The sequence below is a fragment of the Echinops telfairi genome, unplaced genomic scaffold, assembly GCF_000313985.2.
Source record: "Echinops telfairi isolate 266 unplaced genomic scaffold, ASM31398v2 ScPeMD7_3533;HRSCAF=4204_0, whole genome shotgun sequence".
NCBI lineage: Eukaryota > Metazoa > Chordata > Mammalia > Afrosoricida > Tenrecidae > Echinops > Echinops telfairi.
The window spans coordinates 36275472-36281525 of NW_022107431.1; positions in this window are offsets into that span (position 1 = coordinate 36275472).

Genomic DNA, 6054 nt, shown 5'->3' on the forward strand with positions numbered 1-6054 from the left:
CTGCCCAATATCATATAACTGCCAAACCACTGAGGATTCTGGCCCAGCCAAGGTGACACATAACCTTCACAACCATAACAGGTGTTCCTCTCACCTGCTACCTTGGTTAGTGTTAGCTATATACACCATTAGTGCACAACAGCATCAGATAGTAATTTTTTTCACTATTACTGTAAATGTGAAATAGCAGACAGCAAATTAGCCAATGAGAAGTTTGGGAAAATTATTACAGGGCAATTTTCTTTTATTCCCAACATTTTTATTGGCACTTAATTTATGTATCATACAATTGAAAAATTCAATCATTCAATCATATTAAGGGGAATTATACAATCGCCACCACAACTACCCTTGAGCCTCCCCTGCACCTCTTGCCCCACACCCATGGTTAAACCGCCTTTAAAGTGAGTTGTGCAATCACGGTCAGTTCTAGCGCTGCCTCCTGCTCCAGCCATCATTATTTACTCCCGAAATCTCCTTTCCATCTCTATCACCCACCACCCACCCCTGCATTTTGTATATCACCTGTATCAGTTATTATTGTCATACATCCACTCCTCCTGTGCTTCACAGCTGGGAAAACCAACAGAAAACAATGCTAAACAAATCCCACTCGAGAGGTAAGGATAAAATCATATTAGTATACAGACAAAAATACAAATAATGCGTAAGAGGGAGAAGACCTCCAACAACATTCAAAACACCAGGTAAGAAAATTTTGTCATGGAACAGCTAAGAGATACTTTCACCCAGAACAAAGTCTGATCATGGATATAGGGAGCTCAACTGCCAAGTATAGAGTTTGATCCAGCACAATCAAGATTACAATGGTCTCTGCCTTAGAGTAAGGTTGTTTGGGACTTTTGTCTCTGGCTAGAGCAGATCTGCCTCAGCTGGGTCTCACTAGATAGTCTGCAGATGCGTTTTGGGTTCCTGCTGTCCTCCACAGCCTTCTACAAATTGGGTGCTCTTAATTTTACCTCTCATACTTTTCTCTTCACCATACTAAAATATTATAGTTGTCATCTTTGGATCACACAAGCTAGTGTGCTTCTTCTGTGTGGACTTAGTTAACTTCACTTAGATGGTTGTTTGTTTGAATACAAACTTTTCTTTTTTCTTTTTATTTATTTTTATAGATCATTTTATTGGGGGCTCATACAACTCTTATCACAATCCATACATACATCTATGTGTCAAGCACATTGATTAAAGGCTTTTAAGACCCCAGACACAAATTCAATTGATAGCCAGGCACCATCTGCTTTCTTCACCACACTTTGCTGTAGCAACCTTATCTTCAATAATCATTCCATGAAGGTGAGTATTGAGCAGGGCCATGATGTAAGAATTAATTGTTTTTAAGTTGGAGCTAAGATTTCGTGCAAGCCCAGAACTCATGCCCGGGTCTATGCTTTTTTCTCCTCCTGTTTTCAATCTGCTGTGATTTGGGAAGTAATACATATGTCATATCACTCCATTGTTCTTAATGCTATTTCAGCACTTCTACTATGTGTTATGGAAGCCCAGAAGGAGTACTTGGCCCACCTGGTAAAAAGGAGATCAGAGAAGCCTAAGCACCTAGCAAAGAGGCAATTAGGAGTAGGAAAAGATAAAATACGGTGTGTCTCCTTAATCATTCAAGTGTTCCAGGACAGGATAAAATCCAGCCGGACCTTAGAGTATTTGATTCTGGAAAACCGGAAGTCTGACCGTTGTTGTGGAGCTATTGCATGCTCTCTGTCATCTTTCCATTCCTCGGCTCTCTTTGCCCTTTCTTATTTGGAATGTCTCCTTTGCTTCCTTTGTCAACACTCTGTCTTGAGTAAGCTTTGGCCTGCCGTGGCCCTGACCTAAGCCCCAACTCCACGGGCTCTATCAACCCAAGTAGCCTTGAATTGCAGTGGATTTCCAATCTCTCTCCTGGAAAGATTGAGAAGCTACCCTTCACGTACTTCTGTTTATAGATATCAGCTAGATGCTTCTGCAGAAAGGTGGATGTGATGAATAAATGATTTCCACTTCTTCTTTAGGGACATTTCTGAAGCATGGGGAGTCAAGTAATGTGCGGTTTTTCTAAAGCAGCATTACAGAATCTACTCCAGGGCTTCCTGGCAAATGCAGTTAGGGTGGTCTGACCCCTGCATTCCATCAGCATACTTATGAATCCACTGGGCCATTAAGCGAGCTTAGATACAGGAGCTTGGCTGACAAGCCAGTTATGTGTTAATCCCAAGTCATTCTTCAAGGCTCAGAATTTGATCCTTCAGGCCTTCCAGTGATTCCCCCTGCCCCCCCACCTTTCTTGCTTTGTCGTGTGATTTGGGTGAAAAGATTGATAGAGCAAATTGGATTTTCATTCAACAACTCAGACAGCTTAGTTCCTTGGCATTGATTGCATTGCCCAAAAGGTAACAGCATGTTCCCCACCTCCTCCTGTGTTTCCTCTTTCCATTTGTTCTTCTTTCCTGTGTATTCCTGACTTTGGGGTTTATCCCTGTGCAAATGCTGCCCTTTTGATTTCCTATGGCTTGTGGTTCTAAGGAGTGCTACCTCTCAGGTGTTATTGCTGACGCTGTGCCTTACTGCTAGTGGGTCGATTTTGACTCAGAGAAACCCTACAGGACAGAGCAGAACTGCCCCTTGGGGGTCCCAAGGCTGAACATTTTTAGGATAGCAGAAAGCCTCATCTTTCTCTGGAGGAGAGCTTGGTAGTACAGGCCCAAAGAATAACCAAGGGCCATGTTCTAGGAGTTTCCATCAGATCAGTAAGTCTGACATTTTTATTCTTGTTAATTTTGCTCTACTGTTTTCTCCCATTCTATCCAAGACCCACTACTGTGAACCCTTCCAAAGCTCCGGTGGTATAATGGACTACAGGTGGGACTGGTAACCAAAGTTCAGCAGTTTGAGCCCACCAGTTGCTCCAGGGGAGAAAGATGAGGCTTTCCGCTCTGGTAAAGATTTACAACCTTAGAAACTCATAAGGGCAGTTCTATTGCATCCTGTAAGGTCATCATGAGTCAGAACTGATTCAATGGCGGGAAGTTCCATGGTTTCTTGGCACTGTTTGCCAGAGCTGTCAGCATGGTCGTTCCGTAACTGTTGCTGTGTTTGAGACCATTACAGCCACGGTGCCATTCCATCTTGTCAAGGGTCTTCACCCTTTTCCCTGCCCTGCTACTTTACCAAGCCCGCTGTCTGTCCTTTCTCAGGGTCTGGTCTCTCCTGAGAACATGTCTAAAGCATGAGAGACCAAGGTTTGCCATCCTCGCTTCCAAGGGGCATCTGGCTGTACTTCTCTCAAGACAGATGGATTTGTTCGTTTGGCAGTCCACGGGACTTTCAACATTCTTCATTGGCAGGTCAAATACATTGAGTCTTCTTAGAGCTTCCTTATTCAATGTACGACTTGCACATGCTTATGAGCTAAGTGAAAATAATCGGATTTGGGTCAGGCACATCTTAGTCCTCAAAGTAGCATCCCTGCCTTTCAACACCTTAAAGATTTCTTGTGCAGGGGATTTACCCAGTGTCATTTGTTGTTTGATCTCTTGACTGCTGCTTCAGTGAGCACTGATTGTTGACTTGTGTTTTATTGACTACGCACAGGCATTTAACTGTGTAGATCATAACAAACTACGGATACCATTTCATTATACCACGTGAAACATGAGCATGGACCGCATGGTTCAAACAGGGCAAAAGGATACTGGAACGATGTATGCCAGTTGCATCCTTTTAGCATACCTATTCAACCTCCCTGCTGACAAGTAGTCTGAGAAACTGGCTGGCATTAGGAAGAACGTAGCATCGGTGTTGGAGGAAGGCTGGTTCACAACCTGTGATGTTCAGATGATACAGCCTAGCTTGCTGAAGTGAAGAGGACTTGAAGCATTTACTGACAAAGATCTCAGAGGATAGCCTTTACTGGATTGCATCCAAAAGCAAAGAAAACCAAATCCCCACGACTGGACCAATAAACAGCATCATGATAAACAGAGGAGAGGTTGACGTTGCCAAGGATTTCATTTTACTTGGATCCACAATCAATGCTCACGGAAGCAGCAGTCAAGACATCAAACAGCCTATTGCATTGGGCAAGTGGGCTGCAAATGACCTCTTTAAAGTGTTAAAGAGCAAGATGTCACGTTGAAGGCTAATGCACACCTGCCCCAACCTATAGTCTTTTCAATCACCTCCTATGTGTGTGAAAATTGGACAGCGAATAAAGACAACTAGAAGAATTGACGCATTTGTATGATAGTGTTGGTGAGGAATACTGAAAGGACCATGCTCTACCAGAAGAACAAGCAACTCTATCTTAGAAGATCAGCCAGAACGCTCTTTAGAATCAAGGATGGCAAGATTTTATCACACATATTTTGGATAGGTTATCCTGAAGGACCAGTCCCTGGGAAAGGAGGTGGGCGGAGAGTTGAAAGTTAGCAAAAGAGACCCCGGAGGAGATGGGTTGACACACTGGCTGCGACAATGAGCTCCAACATCAGCACACTTGTGGGGATGGGCCTCTGTGATTAGGAACGGACTCAATGGCACCCATCAAAAACAATCTGTCCTCTTAGTTCCTGGGTGGCACACACACTCTTAAGGTGCTCTCTTCAGATCTGAAGGGAGACCCAGGGCGTAGCGGGCACGTGTTTGCCTGCTAAGCATAAGCCACTCCTCGAGAGAAAGGCAAAGCTGTAGACTCCCGGAAAGAGTTACCATCTCAGAAACCCACCGGGGCAATTCCATCCTATCCGAGAGTTGGAATTGACTTGACAACAGCGAGTTTTACGGTTTTCTTCCATCTGAAATGATCCCTGGAAGCACAGTGGCTATGCAGACGGCTCCTAACTGATCCACTAGCTCTTCTCTGGGGAAAAGCACGACAGCTACTCCTATTAAGATGACAACCTTGCAGCTGTTCTAATCTATCTTACACAGTGGCTATGAGTCAGAAGCAATGGGTTTGATCTTTGAGTTTGGGAATCTACAAGGGTTATGATCCATGTTAACCCAGGAGCACCTCAGAAGAAAGACTTGATGACCTGCTTTTGAGAACCATATAAAACACAACTCTGACATACTCATCACTCACCCAAGGAATGGCTTGTGGTTTTGAACGGTGGACCTTGCAGTTAGCAGCCCAGTGCGTAACCACTATGCCACCAGTGGAGCTAGTGTGGAGCATGTGCCATGTGAGTTGACAAGGTTAGCAGTAGGAGAATGCCTACAAGCCCAGTACCCAGAAAGACTGCTATCAAGAACTTAAAAGCATAGCATAGTGTCTGTGGGTGGGCCCTAAGAATGAAACTAGACCAAATATTTTTCCAACCTCATTCCTCCTAAGCCAGATGTAAAACACTGCAGGGAAGCTCTTCATGCTGTGACCCAACGGAAGAATAAAGGAGAGGGCAGTGTCCGAATGTTAGGAGCCCATGGTCTTAAGTAATTCCAATGAAAACATGTGACTTTGGGAATTTATACACACACACACATACACATATCTGAATTCATTACTGAGACCCTCTCCTAGCATTGGATGGACTTGTGTGGGTGAGGGGCACTGACACTTGAACTTTGCTCACTTCATGATTAATCTGTCTCTGCACCTATACCAAAGGGCTCAGTGAGATTAGTCCAGTGTCATTTCTAGGTCTGGGTAATAAAAACCAACTCCTCTGTAAAGACCCTACAGCCAGGAATCCTTCCCAAAAATCTACCCCATCTTGGCCCAGCCTCTCCTGGACAGGGTATAGTCAGTAACTCTGATTCTGAATACTAGGCAGTGAGCCCAGAACTGCTGCCACCACTATCCCTGGGTTGGGTTTGTAAATCCTGCTACTTGATGCAAAGTCCAGGGTGTGTGATCTGCTGGGCAGAGGCAGAGCCTGGACACAAGTGTAAAGAAAACCAAGAAAGGGAGTGGCAGGCCTTTCTAGCTTCTACCCAGGACCAGGATCCTCCATTCAGTAACAAATTCCCCTAACAGAAGAAGAGTAGTGCTGAAATTCTGAGTGTATACTAAGAATCCTGATATTTTAAAAG